Below are 27,348 nucleotides of genomic sequence, written 5' to 3'. Positions count from 1 at the left end.
AGTCACTCATGCCCTGATGGCCCTCCATGTGCTAAGCCCAATTCTATACTAGCCTTCAGAGTACGTTTGGCCCAAATATCTGAGCTGGTGTCAGTGAGTGTCTGATCAAGTGATGGGGCCTGTTCATTAGTACTATGCTGTTATTCTTTTCACTTCTCCTGGTGCTGCAGTGGTTAGGCAAACGGTAGTTCTAGCACTTCTGGAAGCAGGATCTTGGAAGGGAAGGCTGGTGTAAGGAAAGTGGGGTGGGGTGGGAAGCAAGAGGTTCAGGTCACATATTTGCAACTTGCTCTTCATGTCCGATAGTTGGATGAGGGTGAGCTGGGAGTTGTAAAGGGGCATGAGGCAAGAACATGTTGTCATCCTCAATGCTACCAGCAACATCGGACATTACAGGCCCCATCACAGCCAGGCCCGTGATGTGAAGAGCCATCTCCTCCATGGCATTCAGGAGACACAGGCAGCCTTGCCCTCTGCCATGTCTGCTCTGTGGCCTTCTATTCTGTGTCACCTAAGTGACACTTGTTCTGCAAGAGATCGGGCAGAACATTAGTGATTGTGTGGCACTGACCAGAACCTTCTGTGCTTAGAAAGTCATTGAGCATCAGGACCATTTCCAGGTCCCGAACTCACTCCTTCCATTAGTGTGTCCACTGGCAAAATCTGGCAGGAGGTGGTCAACTAGCAGGCTGCCTCCCGCTTCACTGTACAATTAAGGGTGGTGGGTAGATTCTGGAAGGGGAGTCTGACACATCATGGACCATTGCAGTTAGCAGCCTTCACTGTCTCACCAGTGAGAGTGTTGCTGAGATCCAAGCAGCAGGAGCAGCAGAAACTCAATGGAGGCATCATCTTTGCAAGGGGTGTGGCATCTATACCAAAACTGTCACAGACATCCGTCTCCAGGAGGTATGGGCACAATAGCAAGCCTCTGACCCAGGAAGAGAACATCCTTGTCATTTGTTTGCAGGTGCATTATTAAAATCATTCAAATTGATTACAATTCTGACCTTGCACTGTGCAGCTGCCTCCCCCAGGGGCAGAGTTTTCTGTCTGTTGGGCAGGCAGAGCAGGAGCGGCCGCAGGCGGGCGCTGACCCCATCAGCGCCCGCAATTGGGGCCGTGCTGCCATTTTGCGCGGGCGGGCCAATTAAGGCCCACCCAGCGCATTTCCGACTCCCATGAATAGAGGGAGTGTGCGGGCGGCGGCGGGCGTGCATAGACTGCCGGGTCCAATGGTGACCTGGCAGTCTGTTGAAAGGAGGCCTGGCAGTCTCCTGTAGGCTGCTCACAATGGCCACGTCGAGGTCACACCGCAGGGGGTCGGCTGAGTAGGGTACGCCGGAGGGAAGGGCAGAGGAGCAGGGCAGGCTGCAGGGTCTGCCACAGGAGCAGGGCAGGCTGCAGGATAGGCCAGCAGGGGGCCAATGTGCCCCTCACTTTTCTGATGACTGTCTTGCTGCCCTCTTTGAGGAGGCCCTGGATCTTGAGAGGCGCCATGCGCCCAGGTCAACTGGTGTCAGTGAAGCTGGGGTGGAACGGCTAGGTATCTGAGGTCAACAGTGAGATCCGCTCTGTCCTTCCACCATCCACAGCACTGATGATTGTTTGATTCGTTATTGTTGCAACATTGCTCATTTACAGACTGATAGAGTCAGAGGTGTGGGTCATAGACAAAGGTCCCTCGGCCCTTCGAAGGTGCATGTGTCAAGCACCTTCCAAAGTCGCCTTATCCCATTTCCGACCACTATCCCCATGGCCTTGTATGCCATGGCATCGCAACTGCACATCCAAATACTTATTACATGTTAGGAGGGTTTCCGCATCCACCATCCTTTCAGGCAGTGCGTCCCATATTATTGTGTGCAAAAGTTGCTCATCACCTCACCTGTGAACCTCATGCCCCTTACCTTAAATCGATGCAACCAGGTTACTTATTCCTCCGCCAAGGGGAAAAGTTCCTTTCTGTCGACCCTATCTATGTCCCTCATAATGTCATAAACGCCAATAATGTCACCCCTCAATCTCCTCTGCTCTAGGAGAAGCAATCCTAGTCTATGCTATGTCTCCTCATAAGTCAAACTCTCCAGCCCAGCCAGTATCCTGGTCAACGACCTCTGTACTCTCTCCACTCCAATCACATCTCTCCCGTGAAGTGCATTTCACAACTGCACGCACAACTATAGCTGTGGCCTAGGCAGCGTTTTCTGCACTTGCAACATGGCCTCCCTGTTCCTATATTCTATTCCTTGGCTAATAAAGGCAAGTATGGCATTTACCTTCTTAAACACCCTATGTACCTGTCCCGCTACCTTAACAGGCCTGTCGTCATGCCCAGCAAGGTCCCTCTGATCCTCCTTTGTTTCCACGGTCCTACCATTCTTCGTGTATTTCTGTACCTTGTTTCTCCTGCCCAGGTGCATCACCTCACACTTATCCACATAACATTCCATTTGGCATTCCTTAGGCCATCTGACCATCCCGTCTGTATGCGCCTGTAATGTCAGGGTCTCCTCCTGACTATTTGCCACCCTCCCAATATTCGTCTCCATAGGCTCTGGAAGGTTGTGCGCACAATGAGCCAGGGGAAAGGGATGAAGTGTGTCACTGTGTGCACACTAACTGATCCACTGTCCTTGTTGTTCATTTCAGCATCATCAGAGCCTGTCCGCCAGGAGCAATTCCAGATGCCCCCTCTCACACCTGAGGGCCCTCAACTCTCACCTGCTTCACACCATTTCTGCGAGGCAGGCACCAACATAGATACGAGCACCTCGGTGGGCATTGCTAGTATGCCGGGGCACAGTGGAGAGGGCACTTCACAATCGCTGGAGGAGCTGGCACAGACAGAGAGTGCCAATGGCTCCAGCAATCAGAGGACTGCGGGGGACCAGTCACATGCTGAGTCGGTGCCTGATGATGTGCTTCTGGAGCCGTCCGCGACGCAGCAGCTGCAGGAAATGCGGCCGGGTGCACAGGGGCATCCGGGAGTGACACATGAGGCTGTGCTTCGCTTGGTGTTCATGGTAGAGGAGTCCACGCAGAGCATCAGTGATGCAATGAGCCTCACGGCAGAGCGTCATGCTTCCTCCATGGAGAGAGTGGCAACTCTCGTGGAGAGGGGCTTCCAGGAGAACAAGCAGCTTCTCCTGGGGGTATGCTCGGACCTGCAAGCCCTCACAGCGCCAATGGCCACAGCTGGTCATTGCCAATGTGGGAGATGGTGTGGGCTTCAAGCTTCCCAGCTCGTTGCCCATCCATCAATGGTGAGCAGGGAGGTCCAGGCCTCATGTCGGCGGAGCAGCTGCCTGTCATATCTGCGATCTCCTCTCATGGCGCTCCAGATGAGGGCAACAGCTGCTCCGCCTCTCTCCCAGTGACTGTTTCATCGGGTGAGGCTGCAACGACTGGGGAGATGCCAACTGTGGACCTGGCAGATCCCTCCCAGGTGGGCCCAGCACAGGCTCCCCGGGCCAAAGGATGACCGCCAAGGTCATCGAGGCCAACAGGACAGCAGGCTGACTCAGATGCCACTCCAAGTGATGGGGCGACACCAAGACGTAGCACCCATAAACGTAAGCGTTAGGCACACCAAGGGTTTCTCACTGGTGCTTGTTCATTGGCCCTAGATTAGGGAATTATTATTTGTTTATGCTTGAAAAACTTTTTAGTTTGACTTTGTGTGACCTTATGATGGTTAAATTAAAACCAGATGTGTTACCATGGCTGAGGGTGGCTCCTTTGTTCAGCATTTGTATGTTTCACATATATGTCATGAGTGTTTGAGTGGGCATTGAAGTTTATGTCCAAAGCCCTTAGTTGCAGCTGATGAAGTGGCAGATGTAGGTAGCACTTAAGCGCCAAGTATGGAAGCGCCAGGCAATGCTGGTCCTGCTGATCCATTTGTGTGGAGCTAGCTGAAGGTTCGTTGGATTAAAGTCTCCTGGGTGTCCCTGCCTCCTTGGTGTAGTCCCAGGTCAGCATTTAGCCCCTCAACATTCCCCTGTGCTTCCTCATCCTCAGAATCAGTGCTGGACTCATCGTGTGCAGCCCCATCCACTGCGTCAACGTCTTCATCATCCACTGCGTCCCCCTTTCCAGCGCCAGATTGTGGGGAGTGCAGCATGCAACCACTATCACCGACACACAATCTGGGGGGTGCTGGAGTGCGCCCCCTGAGCGGTCCAGGCATCAGAATAGCATCTTGAGAAGACCGATGGTTCTCTCCACCACAGCCCTTGTGGAGACCTGGCTCCTATTGTAGCGCTGCTCAGCTTCTGTTCTTGGATGGCGGAGAGGCATCATGAACCACCTTCTGAGGGGATAGCCCTTGTCACCCAGCAGCCATCCATCCAGCCGGGCTGGAGCACAAGAGTCTCGGCACCTGGGAGTGTCTGAGGATGTAGGTGTTGTGGGGGCTGCCTGGGTACCTTGCACAGACTTGTAGAATCAGCATCCTGTGATCACACACTATCTGCATGTTCATGGAGTGGAAGCCCTTCCTGTTGACGAAGGCACCGGGCTCACTTGCTGACGCCTTGGTGGCCACATGTGTACAGTCTATAGCACCCTGGACGTGGGGGAAGCCAGCAATGGCCGTGAAGCCCCTGGTTCGCTGTGTCTGGCTTGCCTGCTCCCAACAGAAGTGGATGAAGGTCAATGCACGCCTGAACAGAGCATCTGTAACCTGCTTGACACAAATGTGGACAGCTGATTGGGAGACACTGCAAAGATCACCCACTGAGCCCTGGAAGGAGCCAGAGGCAGAGAAGTTGAGGGCAACCGTGACCTTCAGAGCCACTGGCATGGGGTGTCCGTCCACACAGCTAGGAGAGATCTCAGGGCCAATCATCTGACAGATGTAGCTGATTGTCTCCCTTGACAATCGGAGCTTCCTTCAGCACTGCACCTCAGTCATATTGACGTAGCTGCTTCATCACCTGTATACCCTGACAGCAGGATAGTGGCCTCTTCTGCGGCCCCTTCCATCTTGGACTACCTCCTGGCCCTGCGCCCCTTGTGCCTGCGCCTGTCCTCCCAAAGGTGGCTCCCCTGGAGGCTGATTGTCCACTCCTGGCCTCCTCCTTATTCTAGCCCTCCCTTCCTCCTCAGAGGAGCTGCCTCCAATGGACATGTCAGAACACGTACCCAGTCTAAAGGGAGGCCTCCGGAAAGCTGCAGGCCCGATAAAGATTCCTGACTGCAGGGTGCTGACCTGAAGGTTCACAGTACACAGAAAGCTGCTGGAATTTGTTCTGCACTACTACAGATCACACAGACAAGTTTAAAAAACTTTCTATAATAAATACTTCACAGACCAGATTGACAACCCCACTGAGCCCTCTTATCCCACCCGTGGATGAGTTTTATTAAAAAGTCTCTTACCCGCCTGCCCAAAGATCGCACGAGCACCTGAAAATCGGCGTCGATTGCCGATTTAAGGGCCTTAACTAGCCTGTTAATTAATGGCAGGCACGCATTAAACTTCATCGCGCGCCCGCTCAGCAAAATATCGCGATGGCGCACGGTGACATCAGGGCGCTCACCTGACGTTACCGTGCATCACTTTACGCATTGACGTGCGGGGCCCCCCCGCACCGAACGTCAAGCAGAAAATTCTGCCCCAGGTTGCTGGGATGCTGACAAAGCAGGGGCCCTGTGCACTGATCAGAAGATTGCATTATACTGGTAAATGCAGCACTAATTGGAACATTAAATACCTTAATTGGATTCCCACCATTGCTGATAGGTGGGTTGCCATCACCTTTGCAAACCTGCCTCTCGGAAAAGCACAAGTAGACCGGAACTAACCTAACACTTCTGTCCCTTATATTCGTTGCCCCCCACCTCCAATACCACCTCCAAGGGGCTGGAAAATTCTGTCCACTGTGTTTGGCTGATGTGCCTGCGATGGTTGAATAGCTGGACATATGTGAACTTCAAGGCTATGGACCTACTGCAGGATGGTAGGCTGGGTAACGCTGTGTAAACTGGCAACTGGCATGGACACAATGGGCTGAATGGCCTCCTTCCATGTTGCAAATTTTCTATTATTTCTATGATTTCTATGTGGAGCCAGCGAGAGGTAGTTGTGAGGCTGGCAACATTGGTAGGTATGAGCGTAAGGTGGAATATCTGGATGTTAGATGAGTGTCCTGAACGCCAGGTTGAGTCCTGCTGGGTGAGTGAATGGGCTGTGCTACATTGAGCAGCAAGAGAAGCTGGTATTGTAATGGGTAGGAGATGTCACGTGAAAGTGCACTCACCACCCATGTGAGGTTATTAGGCTTTTTGCAGCACTGCTATCAGGTCCTTGGATCCAGACTCTGGGAGGTGACCTCCTCGGTCACTTGTTCCTCCCTTCTGAGCTAGTGCTTAAGGGCTCCAGGCCTCTCCTGGGCATGGTGTCTCTCCTCCTGCCCACCTGCACCACTAATGCTTCCAGCATTACGTGTCTCTCTAGAATACTCTGCCTGCCCTAAAGTTCACGTTGAAACAATTTACATTGCAGCAATATCTTTTTGCAGCTTCCCCCTAAGGTACACCCTGCCTTTAGGGAGAACAGGCTGACTGCACCAAGTGATTCACTGCTGGTGCCCATGCTGTGCAAAGAGGCCACAGGCAGCTTGGAGATGCAGACAGAAGTGAAAGAGATGCCTGGTCCTAAACTACAATCGCGCAGGTATGATGGGTAGACAAAAATTGCATGGCGCCCACCTTGACCAGTGTGGGAATGGGCAGGTTGTGACTTGCTACTCCCATGCCCAAAATTAGGGCAACCCTACTTTTAACCGATGGAGTTTCTTTAGCACTAGTGTCACTCTGAAATGGTTATCTATATGGCCTAGTGAACAGCTGCAGAGTCAAATTCTTCACAAGTGGAATTGCATTTCTCATTTATAATTAATGGAGAAAAATTCCATTGCAAGGAGCTTTATAGGTCAGTTATATTATATAGATCATAAAAATCAAAAGCATTTTGGTTTCACATCAATGAAAAAATTAGGTGCAAAGTGATGAAACCAGCTTCAGACAGGCAATGTCTTAGTAGTGGTTAGGGAATATTTACTTTGTATGTTAGCACTCTTGCTAAATTATTTTTGTTTGGACATAACACAGTTCAATAAAAATTCTAGATGGCTGGATTCTTCAGTTATAGTCATGAAAGCTAATAGAACAGCAAATACAATACAATTCTTGATAAAAATAAGTAGATCATCTTGAACTTCAAAAGGTCAGTCAGAAGTTTATAAAACAAAAAGAACACCGATAGAGTAGCTTTCACACGTTGATTTAATGGTGGTGAAATATGACGCTGAAGTAACTTTTCTGGTGTGCAGCATCTTTAATAATTTCCTGGGCTGTTATTTTATTGCCAGTGACTTCTAGTTATCCCTCTCCTTGATGATGCACAAAGGTGCTGGGAATTGACTAAAAATTCTTCAGCACTGGAATGGTCATTAGTTTACAGCATTCCTACTTTGTTTACAATTTTATTTACACCATGCAATATATGATAAATTGAGTTTCCACTAAATCCCTTTAATCTTTGATCAACGAAGAAACTTAATGACAAACCCTTGTAACAATTCTGAACTGAACAAATTGTATGTTCCAAACTCGTATAATTAAGCTTCTTTAAACAATACAACTTTATATTTGGGTCACAGAATCAGTGGCAAACAAATACAGTATAAGGGGAATAAAACTTCCTCCTTAACATAACAAGCATTGAAAGGGTATGAATTACCTTACTCATGTTATGGAAGTAATTTATAAAAAAACCTACAAGAGAAACTTTTTCATGTGGGAGAGCAGTGTAGTGAGGATGGATTAGCAGTCGTGAGTGTTCACTGAGTTTATCAGTGTAATGAAACTCCCACTGTGACTAATTTATTACGAAACGTACAGGCCTTGGTTTAACGTATTAACATTAATCTCAAACTGTGTAACTACAGCTGAAATTACGATACTGTGTTCTCACAGTACCATTAAATAAAACTACTGACCCAAATCTATAGAAATGGTACTGGAAAGCTAAGTCAGTGCTGATATGCTGTTCTTGCTGTGTCTCGAGTTCCTATTCATCTTTAGAAGGTCATTCCAAAGAGACATTTTTAACTAGCGATGGAGGAAAGTAAAAAAGGCTGAGTGATGTCCTACATGTAGAGCACTGAGGCCCTCTAATTTTCTTTTCCTCCATGCCTCAGGTACTCAGAACCTACCTGAGCTCACTGACACTTATACTCCTACAAATTAGGGATGCAGGACAGAATTTAATCGTTCTGGTGGGGAAGCGATCTACCAGCTGGAAAACTTCCATCACTTTACTGGTGATCGAGAGTAGGCTGATGGGTGATAATTGGCCAGTTTGTATTTGTCCTGCTTGTTGGTGTTCAAGACATACCTGGGTAATTTTCCACATAGCCGGGTAGATGCCAATGTTGTAGCTGTACTGGAACAGCTTCGCTAGGGACGTGGCCAGTTCTGAAGCACAATTCTAGGGTGCTATTGCCGGAATGTTGTCAGGGCTCATAGCCTTTGAAGTATCCAGTGCCTTCAGCCATTTCTTGATATCACATGGAGTGAATTGAATTAGCTGAAGACTGGCATTTGTGATGCTCGGAACCTCCGGAGGAGGCCAAGATGGATCATCCACTCGACACTTCTGGGTGAAGATTGTAGCAAATGCAACAGCCTTATCTTTTGCACTAATATGTTGCGCTCCTGCATCATTGAGGAATGAATATTTTTGGAGCCTCCTCCAGTGAGTTGTTTAATTGTCGACCATCATTCATGACTGGATGTGGCAATGCTGCAGAGCTTAGATCTGATTCGTTGGTTGTGGGATCGCTTCGCTCTCTCCATCACTTGCTGCTTACGTGGTTTGGCACGCAAGTAGTCCTGTGTTATAGCTTCACCAGGTTGACACCTCATTTTTAGGCATGCTGGTGCTGCTCCTGGCATGCCCTCCTGCACTCTTCACTGAAGCAGGGTTGATCCCCTGGCATGATGGTGATGCTAGAGTTGGGGATTTGGGCTATGAGGTTACAGATGGTGTTTGAGTATAATTCTCCTGCTGCTGATGGCCCACAGCACCTCATGGATGCCCAGTCTTGACTTGCTGGATCTGTTCAAAATCTATCCCATTTAGCAAGGTGGTAGTGCCACACAATACGATGGAGGGTGTCCTCGATGTGAAGGCGGGTCTTTGTCTCCACAATGACTGTGGTGGTCACTCCTACCGATACTGTCATGGACAGATGCACATACGGCAGGCAGGTTGGTGAGGATGAGGTCAAGTATGTTTTTCCCTCTTGTTGGTTCCCTCACCATTTGCTACAGACCCAGTCTAGCAGCGATGTCATTTAGGACTCGGCCACCTCGGTCAGTAATGATGCTACCGAGCCACTCTTGGTGATGGACATTGAAGTCCCCCACCCAGAGTACATTCTGCATCCTTGCCACCCTCAGTGCTTCCTCCAAGTGGTGTTCAACATGGAGGAGTACTGATTCATCAGCTGAGGGGAGGCAGTACGTGGTAATCAGTAGGAGGTTTGCCCATGTTTGACCTGATGCCATGAGACTTTATAGGATCCGGAGTTGATGTTGAGGACTCCCAGGGCAACTCCCTCCTGACTGTATACCACTGTGCCGCCACCTCTACTGAGTCTGTCCTGCTGGTGGAACAGGACATACCCAGGGACAGTGATGGTGATGTCTGGGACATTATCTGTAAGGTATGATTCCGCAAGGATGCCTATGTCAGGATGTTACTTGACTAGTCTGTGAGACAGCTCTCCCAATTTGGCACTCCCACCCAGATGTTAGTAAGGAGGACTCCGCAGGGTCGACAGGGCTGAGATTGCCGTTGTCATTTCCAGTGCCTAGGTCGATGCCAAGTGGTCCATCCGGTTTCATTTCTTTTTGGTGACTTTGTAGCAGTTTGTTAAAACTGAGTGGCTTGCTAGGCCATTTTCGAGGGCATTAAGAGTTAGCCACATTGCTGTGGGTCTGGAGTCATGTGTGGACCAGACCAGGTAAAGACGACAGATTTCCTTCCCTAAAGGACATTAGTAAACTAGATAGGTTTTTACAGCAATCGACAATGGTTCCATGATCATTATTAGACATTTAATTCCAGGTTCTTATTGAATTCAAATTCCACCATCTGCCGCGGTGGGATTCAAACCTGGATCCCCAGAGCATTACCCTGGGTCTCCGGATTACTACTCAATCTCTTCATTATTAACTTTACATTTTACAGGTACCAAAATAAATGATGGGGGCATACACATGGAATTAAGGTAGAAGCTAAAATATCACACAAACTTCTAAAAAATTGTTTTAAACAATGCGGTATTTATCGTAATGGAGAAATTTGAAATTCAACAAGTATTACATTACTCTTTCAAGGTAGGTGATGCTGTTTAGCAATATGACAATTTTACTGTCATTGCTACCAGAAAATCTGAGCCACTATTTGGTCATTGTGATTTAGTGGCAGAAAACTATCAAAAGCTTAAATGAGAATATATAGATATTGAAATACGTGCAGTTATATAATATTATGTATGTGCCAACATAAAGCACTTGAGTGTGCATTTACATAAAGTCAGGGTTCAATGTGATATACAAGTATCAATTTGATTCCCTGGTGCATTGGAACCATTTGGTACAAGGCTAGCTATTGGAGTTAATGCTGTTGTAGTTCAGTTTGGTCAAAGTGCTGTGTCATATCTGTTTGTAAGAAGCCCTCTTTTTAAAAAAAAAAGTGTGCAGGTAGTCACTGGATTTCTTGGGGACTTTCTAAACTTCTTCTGCAATTATTTTAATAGGATGTGAACACATACTGCACCAGACTTCCATAATATTAAAAAAAGTGAGGAGGGCACTGAGTAAAGCATATACCTCCACTACACTGTGTTAATTCAATGTTATTATAATTGTGCAGTTCTTTTTTGAAGCGTTTCCCTTCTTGATTGATGCTCTGCAACTACAAAGTTGAAAAATAAATTATTTTATTAAGAACTTCCATCTCATTGAGGAGGCTTCAGGCCAATCCACATCCAACAATCTGCTCTGAACACTCTGCTCACATTTTGACAGCAGTGACAAATTCCACCACAGCAGTTGAGACAATTCAAAACATGCCAAAACATTCTAAATAAAAGAACCCACAACACTCTAAAAAAAACAAGTCAATGTACCCTATCTTCCATTGTTAACAGATCCTTTAAAAAATTCCAGGACATGGATCTGTATCTTTGTCAAAAAGTAATCAGTTCTTCCTTTAGCCACATCCTACCACTGTAAAAAGTTTTATTGAAATCATCCATTAGTTTTTGAGATATATTGTTTACAGACAAACAGCCTAACAAAAAAGGGCAGAACAGTACCTCCGCCCACCTTCAGTGGCAAAACTAATTAGCCATTGGGGAATTGGATATCTACACTATATCTATAAGTTCCATATCTGTAGTGCTCCTATCAATAATTGGCCAACCCGCACATGCACAGAATGACATCTAACTCCAGCTTTCCGGCATTCTCACAATCAGGCTCTGGTTTTATTCTAAGGTAAAAGCAAAACACTGTGGATGCTGGAAATCCAAAACAAAAATAAAAATACCTGGAAAAACTCAGCAGGTCTGGCAGCATCTGCTGAGTGAAGCTCAATGCAAACTGGAGGAACAGCACCTCATCTTCCGACCAAGCACTTTACAGCCTTACGGACTGAATATTGAGTTCAACAATTTTAGATCATGAACTCTCTCCTCCATCCCCGCCCCCTTTTTTTCCAATAATTTATATAGATTTTTCTTTTCCCACCTATTTCCATTATTTTTAAATGTATTTCCATCCATTGTTTTATCTCTACCTTTTAGCCTATTTCAATCCCTTCCCTTCACCCCATCCCACCCCAACTAGGGCTATCTGTACCTTGCTTGTCCTGCTTTCTACCCTTAATTAGCACATTCCTTAGATAATATCACCACCTTCAACACCTTTTTGTCCTTTTGTCTATGACATCTTTTGGCTATCTCCACCTATCACTGGCCCTCTATTCAGCTCTACCTGTCCCAACCCTCCTTAAAACCAGCTTATATTTCACCTCTTTTCTATTTTTGCTTAGTTCTGTTGAAGAGGCATACGGACTCGAAACATTAACTGTGTTCCTCTCCACAGATGCTGCCAGACCTGCTGAGTTTTTCCAGGTTATTTTTATTTTTGTTCTGGTTTCATTCTGTTTGTCCATTATTATTTAGTAAATCAAATAGCAGCTCCCAGGTCTGCATATGCACAGTTAAATATGAAAATCTGAAAGTTGTTGTCCGAATTGCCCCACTCTTCTACAAGCTTCACTCTAGTGTCTCACTGTTATATTCAGCATTAAAATACATGTAGAGCATAAGTTGTAGTGCTTGCACAATAATTACCAATCACATCACAAAAAGTTCGGACTAATGTATTCAGGTGTAAGTGAATTTTTAATGACATAATAAGTCTTAATTACGGGAAAAAACCCTCTGGCCCTGAAAATTAAATTTTATAAGTCTAGACTCTTAACCCTTCAGAATTTAATTATTGTTAGGAGTTTTTTTCACCTTTTCATTCTTTCTCTTTTATCTCTCTCTCAATCCCAGCTTTCTTTTCTGCTCTTTATTTCACTTTTTGTGCATGGTTTTCCATTGAATTAAAATATTCTAATTTGTACTTCCTGGTTAAGAACCTGTATGTCCCACTGAGGAATTTTCAATCTGATGGGTTAAAGAAAGATATTGTTGCTTGTCTTGCTCATATGTGCCACAGATCTGCTTTAGAAGATGCCGTGCTATGTTGGACTTCTGGTGATTGTAAGGTGTTGCTCAAAAGCCCACAAAGGCTTATGGGCAGCTGTAAGCATGATGAACAGCAGGCAGCATTCCTTCTTCACTGACCAGAAAATACAGACCACTGTCTCTGGCCACTCGGCAAATTCACCTACCTTGTTTGTGATTACCTCTCCATTTCCAGCCACAACCTCATGCTAAACCACAATCCATCCTACCTCTTCAGCCCTCTCCAGGTATATGACCCCTTCTCATTCCTGTAACTCCAAATTTTTGTGCACCCAACCCCAACCCCAACCCCTGCACACTCCTTCACCCAACCATTGGTGACAGATCCTTTAGCTACCTAGGTTCTGCTGTCTGGAGTTCCCTCCCTCAAGTTTCACACCCCTCTCTCCTCCTTTAAAAAACATTTTCAAAACATTTTTTCAAAAGGCTTATTACACTTGATAGCTATCGAATGTTCTAGAAAATGCATGTTTGTAAAAACAAAGTGAAGACAGGATCAGGCTCAGTCATGAAATCCTCTCTTGTCACATAGCTTCCCAACATTCACCACTCAGGGACAAAAGTGACTTGGGCTAGAGTCCTGACATACCCATAGAACTATTTTCCAGAAGCAAGCAACACCTTCAGAAACAAAGGCGGGGGGGGGGGGGGGGGGTGGAGAAAAATAGACAAAAATAATTCCTAAGATTAATTTAAAAATTGTCCATAGCATGCTTCTGCCACCATACTACAGCTGAACTGGTCTCACATCCAAACTTTAAACCTGCCTTTGATTATACTCCATATTTTGCACTGCTGTAAAACAGAAACTGCCACACTACTCAAATCCAATGATATTGAGGAAATGGTCCAAAAACAATAGAAAAAAAAAATCACCAATATTTCAGAAAAACCAAAATCATAATCATATTCCATCTCTTCTTAGATATCCCAGCTTTAATGTACAAGTCATGTTGCTCTGGGAATAATTGAGATTTGGGCTCATTCATGGGCAAATGTCAACTGTTTCAGATGCAGACAACACAATTAGTCCTTCTGAAACTCAACTGATCCCATCCCATTAGTCATAGATTATTCCCACAAATAATCACATGGATTAATATGTTTTGTAATTTGACTTTGAAGCTCAGTGAATGAAGCAGAAGTGAGTTGAAGTGATGATTACTTTTTACTTGCAGCGAGACATTATGATGTGGGTGCACTTCCTGAAAGGGTAATAGAAGTATATTTAATAGTGGTTTGAAAAGGAAATAGGATATGTATTTCAAAAGGACGAGGAGGAAAGAGCAGGGGAGTGGGGTTAATTGGATAGCTCTTTCAAGGAGTTGGCACAGGCACAATGGGGTGAATGTCCTCCTTCTGTGCTGTAAGATTCTTTGATTCATCATAAACAGAACAAATATTCTCTCAAAATGTAAAGCTTAAGTTGAATACAGGGCAATGGAACATTTTTGCAAGCTTCATTCCACCAGTATGCTATTTTAATTACGTGAGTCAGATCAGGTTTATTAATACAAAATTTTCTTTCCGGCCCCAAAATTATAAATTTTCATCCCAAGGCTTTCAATCACTTTTATGCAGGTATATGGATAGACAGATGGATAGAGGGACCGGAATTTCTACAGCACTGTTAATGTCCTCAGGATGACTCAAAACACTTCACAAAAATAAACTACTTCCGAACTGCAGTCACTATTTTGTAACAAAATGCAATTTCCAATTTGAGCACAGCAAGGTTCCACAAACAGCAATAAAATACATGGTTGAGGAATGACTCTTAACCAGAATATTGGGAAATCTCCTTCCTATTCTTTAAAGAAGTACAATAGTGTGATATTTTTCACATCTGCCTAAACAGGCCGACTGGTGCTTTGTTTAACATCTCATCTGAAAGACAGCACCTCCAACAGAGCAGTACTCCCTCAGGACTGATATGTCACCCTAGAGTATGTGCTCTCAGGTCCTCCAATGGGGTTCTGAATCAGTTGTCAGGTGCCTTTAGCCTTGTTGATAGTAGCTTCAACATTGACTGAAGGCTTTCTGCAAATGGTTAATTATCTTCACATTTTCTTTCCTTTCTCCAAGTTATTTTATTATTCATTCTTGGAATATGGGGATTTTTGGCAAGGCCAACATTTATTGGTCATCTTTAATTGCTCTTAAGAAGGTGAAGGGGAGCCACCTTCTTGAACCACTGCATCCCATCTGGTGGGGTACACCCAGACTGATGTTAGATAGTGAGTTCCAGAGTTTTGACACTGCGATGATTAAGGAATCATGATACATTTTCAAGTCAGAATTGTTTGTGATTTGGAGGGGAACTTGTAGGTGCTGGTGCTCACATGCACCTGCTGCCCTTGTCCTAAGCAGTAGAGTTCATGGGCTTTGAGAGGTGCTGTTGCAGAAGTCTTCGCAAGTTGTCGCAGGGCACCTTGTAGATGGTACACACTGCAGCCACAGTGCACCAGTATTGGAGGTATGAATGTTTAAACTGAGGATGGATGCCAAAAAGTGGGCTTATTTGTCCTGTCTGGGGTTGAGCTTTTTGACTGTTGTTGGAGTGTCATTCATCAAGGCAGTAGATAGTGTTGCATCACAGTCCTGATTTGTGACTTGTAGATAGTGTTAACAGTATTAACCCTTCCAGTATTAATAGTGTTAACTTGGCTCAGTACTAGCATTGTAACCTCCAAATTATTCCTCCGCTACAGGATTTTAGTATGTACCAAAAAGCCTGACACTTCAGGGCAACACAATACTGACAGGGTGTTGCACTGATGAACCTATTGGATGAGGACAATCAATAACACATTCTCTCAATGAAGTAGAAGTAGAAGTTTTTAAAAAATCACTGTTAAAATAGGAGTTTAGACATCTCACAGAATTTTCACCAATATTTATCCCCCAGTCACCTCGAAAATAGATGAACTGGTCATTTACCCATTTGCTGTTTATTGGACCTTGTTGTGCACACATTGGTTACTATGTTTGTCAATAACTAATAACAACATTACAAAAATAATGAAATGCTGTGTTACGTTCTGAGGAGATGAAAGGCACTATATGAATACAAGTTGTTTGTTTATGATGTTGGTGATGACTAAGTCAGATTTTTCAGTGAGTAGCTGAGCCGTTCAGAGCAGTAAGAACAATTTAAGTTACTTTTTTTGTTTGTTAAAGACAGTGGGCATGGACCAGAATGTTCCAAAATTGCAATTTTTAAAAAAAATTCATTCACGGGATGTGGACTTCATTGGCTGGGCCAGCATTTATTGCCCATCCCTAGTTGCCCTAGAGAAGGTGGTGATGAGCTGCCTACTTGAACCCACTGCAGTCCATGTAATGTAGGTAAACCCACGGTGCTGTTAGGAAGGGGGTTCCAGGATTTTGACCTTTTGACAGTGAAGGAACGGGAATATATTTCCAAGTCAGGGTGGTGAGTGACTTGGAAGGGAACTTCCAGGTGCTGGTGTTCCCATCTATCTGCTGCCATTGTCCTTCCAAATGGTAGTGGTTGTGGGTTTGGAAGGTGCCGTTGAAAGAGCCTTGGTGAATTCCTGTCGTGCATTTTGTAGATGGTACACACTGCTGCTACTGTGCATCGGTGGTGGAGGAAGCAAATGTTCATGGATGTGTTGCCAGTCAAGAGGGCTGCTTTGACCTAGACTGTGTCAAGCTTCTTGAGTGTTGTGGGAGCTGCACTGATCCAAGCAAGGGGGGAGTATTCCATCACACTCCTGACTTGTGCCTTGTAGATGGTGGACAGTTTTTGGGGAGTCAGGAGGTGAGTTACTCATCGCGGGATTCCTAGTGTCTGACCTCTGCTTGTAGCCACAGTATTTATATGACTAGCCCAGTTCAGCTTCTGGTCAATGGTACCCCCCACGATGTTGATAGTGGGGGATTCAATGATGGTAATGCCATTGAATGTCAAGGGGAAACAGTTAGGTTCTCTCTTATTGGAGATGGTCATTGCCTGGTACTTGTGTGGCACAAATGTTACATGCCACTTGTCAGCCCAAGCCTGAATATTGCCCAGGTCTTGCTGCATTTGGACATGGACTGCTTCAGTATCTGAGGAGTTCCGAATGACACTGAACATTGTGCAATCATCAGCGGACATCCCCACTTCTGACCTTATGATGGAAGGAAGGCCTTTGATGAAGCAGCTGAAGTTGGTTGGGCTAAGGACATTACCCCGAAGAACTCCTGCAGTGATGTCCTGGAGCTGAGATGACTCGCTTCCAACAACCACAACCATCTTCCTTTGTGGTAGGTATGAATCCAACAGTGGACAGTTTTCCCCCTGATTCCTATTGACTCCAGTTTTGCTAGGGCTCCTTGATGACACACACAGTCAAATGCGGCCTTGAAGTCAAGGGCAGTCACTCTCACCTCATCTCTGGAGTTCAGCTCTTTTGTCCATGTTTGAACCAAGGCCATAATGATGTCAGGAGCTTAGTGGTTCTAGCGGAACCCAAACTGGGCATCAGTGAGCAGGTTATTGGTAATCGAGTGCCCCGTGATAGCACTGTTGATGAGCCCTTCCATTACTTTACTGATGATCGAGAGTAGACTGATGGGATGGTAATTGGCCATATTGGATTTGTCCTGCTTTTTGTGTACAGGACATACCTGGGCAGTTTCCCACATAGCTGGGCAGATGCCAGCAGTGTAGCCATACTGGAACAGCTTGGCTAGGGGCGCCTGCAAGTTCTGGAGCACAAGTCTTCAGTATTATTGCCGGAATAATGTCAGGGCTCATAGCCTTTGCATTATTCGGTGCATTATTCACGTGGAGTGAATCGAATTGACCGGAGACTTGCATCTGTGGTGCTGGGGACCACTGGAGGAAGCCAAGATGGATCTTCCACTCGGAACTTCTGGCTGAAGATTGTTGCGAATGCTTCAGCCTTATTTTTTGTACTGATGTGCTCAGCTCCCCCATCATTGAGGATGGGGATATTTGTGGAGCCTCCTCCTCCAATGAGTTGTTCAATTGTCCACCACCATTCACAATTGGATGTGGCAGGGCTTCATAGCTTAGATCTGATCCGTTGGTTGTGTGATCGCTTAGTTGCCTATCATTTGCTGCTTATGCAGTTTGGCATGCAAATAGTCCTGTGTTATAGTTTCAGCTGGTTGACACCTCATTTTTAGGTATGCTTGGTGCTGCTTTTGGCATGCCCTCCTGCACTGAACTGAACTGGACTCGCCACATAAATACTGTGGCTACAAAAGTAGGTCAGAGACTGGGAACCCTGTGACGAGTAACTCACCTCCTGACTCCCCAAAATCTGTCCACCATTTTACAAGGCACAAGTCAGGGGTGTGATGGAATAATTCCCACTTGCCTGGATGAGTGCAGCTCCCACAACACTCAAGAAACTTGAAATCATCCAGGACAAAGCAGCCCGCTTGATTGGCAACATATCCACAAACATTCTCTCCCTCCACCACCGACACTCAGTAGCAGCAGTGTGTACCATCTACAAGATGCACCGTAGGAATTCACCAAGGCTTCTTAGACAGCACCTTCCAAACTCATGACCACTACCATCTAGAAGGACAAGGGCAGCAGATAGATGGGATCACCACCACTTGAAAGTTCCCCTCCACGTCACTCACCATCCTGACCTCGAAGTATTTCGCTATTTCTTCACTGTCGCTGGGTCAAAATCCTGGAACTTCCTTCCTAACAGCACTGTGGGCGTACCTACACCACATGTACTGCAACGGTTCAAGAAGGCAGCTCACCACCACCTTCTCAAGGGCAACTAGGGATGGGCAATAAATGCTGGACCAGCCAGCATAGCCCACATCCCACGAATGAATAAAAAAAACCTCTTAATTGAACCAGGGTTGACCCCCTGGCTTGATGGTAATGGTAGAGTGGAGGATATGCTGGGCCATGAGGTTACAGATTGTGCTTGAGTACAATTCTGCTGCTGCTGATGGCCAACACTGCCTCATGGATGCCCAGTCTTGACTTGTTAGATCTGTTCGAAATCTATCCCATTTAGCACAATGGTAGTGCCACACAACACGATGGAGGGTATCCTCAATGTGGAGGCGGAATTTGTCTTCACACGACTATGCAGTGATCACTCCTACTGATACCGTCATGGACAGATGCATCCGCAGCACGCAGGTTGGTGAGGATAAGGTCAAGTGTGTTTTTCCCTCTTGTTGGTTCCCTCACCACCTGCTGCAGACCCAGTCTAGCAGCTATGTCATTTTGGACTCGGCCAGCTCGGTCAGTAGTGGTGCTACGTGGGCATGTGCTGGTGGACATTGAAGTCCCCCACCCAGAGTACTTCCTCCAAGTGGAGGAGCACTGATTCATCAGCTGAGGGAATATCATCATCTGTGGTACATAGTTTATCAGCAGGAAGTTTTCTTGCCCATGTTTAACCTGATGCCATGAGATTTCATGGGGTCCAGAGTCAATCGTGAGGACTCCCTCCTGGCTGTAAACCACTGTGCCACCACCTCTGCTGGGTCTGTCTTGCCGGTGGGACAGGACATTACCAGGGATGGTGATGGTGTTGTCTGGGACATAGTCTGTAAGGTATGGTTCCGTTGACTAGTCTGTGAGACAATTCTCCTAATTTTGGCACTAGCCCCCAGATGTATGTAAGGAAGACTTTGCAGGGTCGACAGGTGGTCCGGGTGTCGGGTGGTCCATTTGGTTTCATTCTTTTTTTGAGACTTTGTAGCAGTTTGATACAACTGAGTGGCTTGCTAGAAGGCACTGCTCTGTAGGTAAGGATTTCCTTCCCTAAAAGGTTATGACAATTGTCATAACTAGACTCATTGTCATCATTAGGCTTTTAATTCCAGATTTTTATTGAATTCAAATTCCACCATCTGCCATGGCAGGATTCGAACTTGTTTCCCCAGAGCATTACCCTGATTACTACTCCAGCAGCAATACCACTACCCCTTCGCCTCCCCTGCTCTTCTTTAAGGGGACTCACATTCACAAATGCCCATGGAAGCTTCTCAGTTACATGATTCCACAATCTATCACTAAATAGTATCCATTTTTATTGTTGGAAGCCTACCCAATAACGAGATCTTTATTGGGCCTGGTTCACCTTCCCATATTTTAAAATGACCTATCAGAAGCTAGGACCTATTCTATGTTTAAAAATCAGTTTGAATGCGCCAGATATGTGAGAATATTTAGTGGTCTCCTTTTGGGCATTTGGTAGATGCAGCAACATCTCAATTAACCAAGGCCATTAAACCTTGTTAAAGAACTCATTCCTTGCACAACAGTGCCCATTTCCAGTTCCAATATGCTCCAGAGATCTATAGCTGATCAAAATGCAAAAAAAAAAATCCACCCTAGACCCTTTGGAACGCTATTAATCGATTTCAATCTTATTTTATAGTGTAATTTTTTTTTATTATTGCAATTACCAACCCTTATTATTTCTCTTCACCTTCACAGATAAAATTGTGTCAAAATGTAGTCTGTCGGGCAATGTGAGGATATAGGTTGTCAGACTACAATTTGCCAGATCACAAGCTGTTGGCTGCTGTGGAAACTGTATTTTGATATTTCTTACATAAGCAGCAAGAACAATGAATGTAAGGTCTTATACCAGCCTGTTCTAACCTAACTGCTTGATTAAATACAGGTTACAGGTGTACAATTTACAAACTGACAGTATTTGCTTCTATTAAAAGTTTATTATCTAACAATGAAACTTACATTTTGCATGAAGATATCACAAAAAAAATCTTTAATCGAGACCATTGTTAAGATTAGTATTTTCCCCTATGATTTAGCATTGCGTTAGTGTTTAGTCAAGTTATGGACTGATTACCATCCAGTGTTTTAAAACCTCTGATTACCATCCAGTGTTTTAAAATAAATCCTTACCCAAACAACATCTGACACCAGGGAGAAAGTACTCAGGACAGCTTAAACCTCTCTTTTACAAATAAATGACAGATAATTATTCCTAAGCATAAACTGCCAAACTGAATCACTTTCTCACGTTAAACTCCAGGAATAGATTTTCTCGATGGTGAGAAGCTCGGAAATATGGTGGAGAAGAGGCTTTTGGGGATCAAAGTGCAGAAATCACTAAAAGCAAATGGACAGGTACAAAAAAAAAATGAAAAAGGCTCATGGAACGTTGGTCTCAAAGGACTGGACTACAAAAGAGGTAGACCTTATATTACAGTTACATAAAACTCTGATTAAATCCTATTTACAATGCTGAATTTAATTCTCGAAGAATATACTGGCCTTAGAGGGGTTGCAGCAGAGATTTACCAGAACAATGCTGGAGCTAAAAGGATCAAATTATGTGGACAGTTTACATTGAGCAGGCTTGTATTACTTTCAGTGTAGAAAACTGAAGGGTGATCTAATTAAAATGTTTAACATGATTAAAGGATTTGATAGGTTAGATACGGAGAAATGATTTCCTCTGGTAGGGGAGTCCAGAACAAGGTGGGATAAACTAGAACTAGGCCATAGAGGGGTGAGGTCAAAAAGCATGTTTCACACAAAAGGTAATTAATGGAAACCCAGAACTTTCTCTTACAAAAAGATGTTGAGGCTAGGTCAAATGAAAATTTCAAAACTGAGGTTGATAGATTTTTGATAGCGCAAGAGTACCAAGGGTTTGGAGCCAAGGGAAGTAGATTGGAGTTAAGATGCAGATCAACAATAATCCAATTGAATGGTGAGACAGAATCGAGAAGCTGAATGACCAACCCAAACCTATGTACAATGCGATGCTTAAATATAATTCCAGTGAGAAACAACAATACCCCAGCTTGATGGAGATGGCATTAAATTGAACACAAGCTGTGGTATGATAATGAGCCTGAATCATGGTAAAGCACATTGTGGAGATCATATGGAATTTCCACCATATTCTGCATCTTAGAAGGCAGAAACGTAGCATGTTTTCAGCTTACAATCTAAAATGTTTTAAATATTTATTTACAGATAAAATACACTGAAGCAAAGAGATACAGCATGTCACGAAATATTACAATACTTGCACAGTGGAATTGGAATCAATCCATACGGGATTAATATACCCTTTGCAGAAGCTGATTCTTACAGTATTTTCTTGGCATATAATTGGCAGCAGTCATTTTAGGGTAAAGTACAAGAGATGATTGCTCACAGAGTTGCAATTCAACAGCCCTTATAAATGCAAGGCGCCATGAATAGGCCACAAGAGGGTCCATGGATTTCATGGGTGCGTTTTCTTTGATGTATACATATGAATTTTGAGAATGATTAGCATTGATTGAATTGGCTGTCAAAGCAAAAATGATGCCTGACACCAATCCTCCATCACATGTCACACTGGATCGTCATTTTCTTAGCTATTATGAAACATAGGACTACCTACATTTATCAGGTAGTTAATGAGTGCTGAAGTAATCAATGTTATTTTACATACCAACTGCAAACACCACCTGCACCTTTGTGACTGTTTGCAAAATAATCACACAAAATATCACTTTTACTTCTAAGAACCTAAGATTTGATTAATTCTCAATGGGAGCTTATTAAATCTCGGAAATATTTGGCAATAATTGTATTCCTCCAAGAAAATACCTGGAATACATTTTAAGGTGGCTACAATCAAAGTAAATAAAGCCAAGGTGAAGCTGACGCAAGTGTAGGGCACTGATTCTTGGAGCCAGAGTCAAATTTGGAGAGGATAGAGGTCTGGACCAGGAACAAGGAAAGGTAACAAGAGCTTGGCTTGAAAAAGATGCCCAATCTTCACAAGCTTCAGGAAGGTGGAGCTGTTGAGAACAGTCCAACAAATGGCAGCCAAAAGAATCATACCTGGAGTGTGTTAAATGGCAAGAATAAGCCAGATTGAATTACAACAAAAAAAATTAAAAATAGCATGTATAAACATGACAGAAAAGCATCATGCAAGACAGAGTGGAATGGATATAGTTTAATGAAGAAAGAATGATGGAAGAATCATACAGGAAATGCACCAGATTATAAATCAATTATCTTAAATTCTCAGTCAGTGGCTTAATAAGGTATTTTGAAATGAATTCATAAAGCCATGTATAAATCCATAAAGGGATGCTCTTCACAAATGTGTAAGAAACTGTAGTGCCAATGCCTGTGTCAGCAACAAAGGATGACGAGAACTGTCCATTTGAAGATTCTTAGATAGACATAAATTACAAGGTAGATTTTCTTTTTATAATTTGTCATTTACACAGTAGATTCAAATTTATATGCAGCAGGCTATATTTTTGTGTTCCAGCTGTTAACATTTTGCGTTTGATATTTTTACCTTCAGAAATAATTTAGAGCTCTACTAATCGCACGATCCACAGGGAAGAATTAACTGAAAAATAAATACAAAGAATAGCCATGGCAGGGTTGCCCTGGCTTTCTGGCCATTTAGTTCAGCTACACCTGGCTGAATCCCCTTTTAAACTAAATTTGCATACAAAATCTGAAGTACACTTTACTTTGTCCCTCTATATATTTGACCTCCTTTACCACCTATAATTACAACAAGGCTACGCATCTTACATTTAAATCTTAATCAAGTGATTGAGAAAGTAATACAATTAAAACACAAACATTTACTAGACAATGACATAAAGATAGCATACGTAGAAAGTAGTTTTATACCACCAGGACTACATAATTTGCTAAACCTAAACAAGATTTCATACAAACAGATAAACAAGGAGCAGGAGTAGGCCATTCAGCTCTTTGAGCCTGCTCCAACATTTAATAAGATCATGGTTGACCTGATAGTAACTTCAAATCTGCATCCTGCCTATCCCCGACAACCTATCATACTTACCAAGAATCTATCCACCTCTGCCTTAAAAATATTCAAAGACTCTGCTTCCACCACTTTTTCAGGAAGAGAGTTCCAAAGACTCACGACCCCACCTGAGTGAAAAAGATTCGCCTCATCCTAGCTTTGAGTCGGTGATCCCTTATTTTTAAACAGTTCTAGATCCTCCCACAAGAGCAAGCATCCTCTTCACATCCACCCTGTCAAGACCCCTCAGGATCTTACATGTTTCAATCAAGTTGCCTCCTACTTTTCTAAATTCCAGTGGATACAAGCCTAGCCTGTCTAACCTTTCCTCATAAGACAACATATCCATTCCAGGTATTAGTCTGGTAAACCTTCTCTGAACTGCTTGTAATGCATTTATATCCTTCCTTAAATAAGGTGACTGATACTATACATAGTACTCCAGATGTGGTCTCACTAGTGCTTTGTATAACTGATGCATAACCTCCCTACTTTTGTATTCAATTCCCCTCGCAATAAATGATAACATTCTATTAGCTTTCCTAAGTTCTTGCTGTACCTGCACACGAGCCTTTTGAGATTCATGCACTAACACACCCAGATCCCTCTGCATCTCAGAGCTCTGCAATCTCTATTAAGATAACATGTTTCTCTTTTATTCTTCCTGCCAAAACAGACAATTACACCTTTTCTCACATTATACTCCATTTGCCAGACTTTCTTTTCCCACTCACTTAACCGATCTATATCTTTTTGTAACCTCTTTATACCCTCTTCACAGCTTACTTTCCTACATATCTTTGTGCCATCAGCAAATTTGGCAACCACCCCATCCATCCCTTCATCCATGTCATTTATATAAGTTGTAAACAGTTGAAGTTCCAGCATTGATCCCTGTGGCACACCACCCGTTACATCTTGCCAACTTGAAAAAGACCCATATATGCCTACTCTTTGCTTCCTGTTTGCCAATCAATCTCCTTTCCTTGCCAATATGTTATCCCCTATACTATGAGCTTTTGTTTTCCGCAATAACCTTTGATGTGGCACTTTATCAATTGCCTTCTGGAAATCGAAGTACAGTACATCCACCGGTTCCCCTTTATCCACAGCACATGTTACTTCCTCAAAGCACTCTAATAAGTTGGTTAAACACAATTTCCCTTTTACAAAACCATGTTGACTCTGCCTGATTCCCTTGAACTTATCCAAGTGCCCTGCTATAGCTTCTTTAATAATAGCTTCTAACATTTTCCCTATGGCAGATGATTAGCTAACTGGCCTATAGTTTTCCGCTTTCTATCTCCCTTCCTTTTTGAATAATAGAGTTACATTTGCTGTCTTCCAATCTAATGGGACCTTCCCCGGATCTAGGGAGTTTTGGAAAATTAAAACCAATGCAACTATTATCTTAACTAGCCATTTCTTTTAAGACCCTGGGATGAAGTCTATCAGCACCCGGGCGCTTGTCAACTTGCAGCCTTAACAATTTACTCAGTACCGCTTCTCTGGTGATTGTCATTTTCCGAAGTTCCTCCCTCCCTTCCATAATCTGATTTATAGGTGTTTCTTGTTGTTATTTGTATCTTCTATAGTGAAGACTGATGAAAAATACCTGTTCAATTCATCTGCTATTTCCTTGCTTTCAATTATCAATTCTCCAGACTCACTTTCTATAGGACCAATGCTCACTTTGTTAACTCATTCCTTTTAAAAATATTTATAGAAACTTTCCTTTCACCAGCATGTTAATAAGGTTCCTCAGAACTTTGTTTCACTTGCAAAGCTAAATTTCCATGATGTGGTCCTTGACCTCAATTTATTCTTAACATTTTATTATTAACATTATAAGATTTTAGTAAAGAAAAATGTTGTTCTGGTCCTCATTTTATAGTACTTGTATGTGGAGTTTAGTGAGTCAAGAAATTACTGATTGAAATTGCCCCTTTATCCTATTTCCAGCTGGCAATCATGGGTCTAAATTGTGCTGTATGGCATTGTACAGCAATCAGTAAAATGACAGCACCTCACTGCACCCATGCTCGCTATTCTTTTCTCCTGTCAGTCACCAAGCAGAGGGCTTTTTCTAAATCTGTACCATTAGTGTAGCCATGAAATATAATTTTACACAACACTGCCTGGTTGATACAACAGAGTTTCTGAAAATACAGAAGTCTTGGCTCTTATCAGGATGCGATTAATCCAGTTATAAGTCATCAAATATCAATTTTGTTTCTTTGTTCCTAAAGTGAGGACTATCAGCACTGCAAAAGCAATTTGTCATCAATTTCTTGTGACTACAAGCTAATAACTACCATGTTGGCTGCTTGAAATCTGTGGCTTCAAAGTGGTTTCACTTCTAATCTCAAAGACCAGCAGCTGCATAAATTACATTTTCATCTCTTCAATCACAATTTTTAATATCACAGCATTCAGTTTACGCTCTGGAGCAGCTCTCCTAATAAATAAGTGCACTTTTAATACAAGGGGGAAAAATTCATCCTGGCACAGTGCCTTAAATATTCTTTCACACCAACCTATAATGAGCGGTCAATGAGCAGTTTCAAGACACATAGAAAGTAGGCAGCATGATAGGATATGCAGAAGATTTGTAGCATTTCCTCCTGATCAAATAGGTTGTAGTTCAAGTCTCAGTGGTTGCCAATCATTCCAATCTGTCTACTACTGTGTCATGCAAACGTCATTATTTAAAGCTAGGCAATTAGGTGTAACACCCAAACCGCTGATGGCAGGATAGAAGGGAAGAAGTGAATCATTGCCCAGTTTACTCTGTTTTATTTGCACCTACCAGCACAGATTAAGATCTGACGGTCACCGTAAGTACATTCAGGTTGGCCCCTCTCTTTCAGAAAGACTCGGATACTCAATGGTAAGTGATCTGGAAAACAAAACAAGGGATGAAAAACATACACTATAGGCTCATGTAAGTCAGAAGCAAAGACATTCCTAGAAGCTACAAGGGGTTTATTCCACTCTTCCTCTAAATGAAGTGGACTGCATGGCTTTGGATGTGCTATAATTATGAAAAGTTGTTCCAAGCTCTCTTCAGGTTTGTGATTCTCCATGCCCAGGTGCCTTTCTCTCTGATTTTTACAAAAATAGATAACTAAATGGGCTCCTACTACATAAACTGTTTCACAAAATTATTAAAATTAGTTTCAACTTAGATGCTTGGAGAGCCCCTTCAATCTTATTTTGACAAAAGGCAAGAGTCCAATGTGATATTACTCTCGCAGTGCTCAGCATTTTTACAAACATGCTTGCAAACTATCTAAATAACGTGGAACCACCATTAATCCCTTAAAGGAAGCGTACTGCCAGGAGATAATACAAATTAGCTTCAAATGAATTGTCCAAAATTAAGTTCAACAAATTTGGTACAGGATGATCTAGTCATAGAAATTATGACAGGTGCAATATAAATAATGAAACAAAATCAGCGAGAAAAAGAAATTAAATACATATAGCAAAAGAATGAAACTTTAGTGAGCTGTGCAATGAGTTGATATTATACACAATGTTTTAACCATTAAAATTTTGAATAATTGGGACGAATAACTGGAAAGTAATACACCACATTCTGGTTTCTAATTAATTTACCTTGATCACATTTTATCCGTGCAAAGTACTCTGATAGTGGGCAAATAATTTGCTGCTAGAGTGAATCTATCCTAGCAGGTTACGGT

At 43.5% G+C, this 27,348-nt stretch overlaps 1 protein-coding gene across 3 annotated transcripts in view; it reads right to left on the bottom strand.

Annotated features, from left to right (window-relative positions):
* The window catches only part of LOC144682893 (protocadherin Fat 3-like), a 689,075-nt gene extending 662,554 nt beyond the window's left edge, over nt 1-26,521 (bottom strand). For all 3 annotated transcript variants that reach the window (XM_078545758.1, XM_078545759.1, XM_078545760.1), the window contains exon 1: nt 26,451-26,521. The gene's annotated coding sequence lies outside the window, so the exon portion shown is untranslated. The remainder of the gene's footprint in view (nt 1-26,450) is intronic.
* Nucleotides 26,522-27,348: the final 827 nt, after the last annotated feature.

Source organism: Cetorhinus maximus, chromosome 7 (assembly GCF_964194155.1).
Source record: "Cetorhinus maximus chromosome 7, sCetMax3.hap1.1, whole genome shotgun sequence".
Lineage (NCBI taxonomy): Eukaryota > Metazoa > Chordata > Chondrichthyes > Lamniformes > Cetorhinidae > Cetorhinus > Cetorhinus maximus.
The sequence above is the reverse complement of the archived record's forward strand: the minus strand, read 5'-3'. Positions and strand labels throughout refer to the sequence as shown.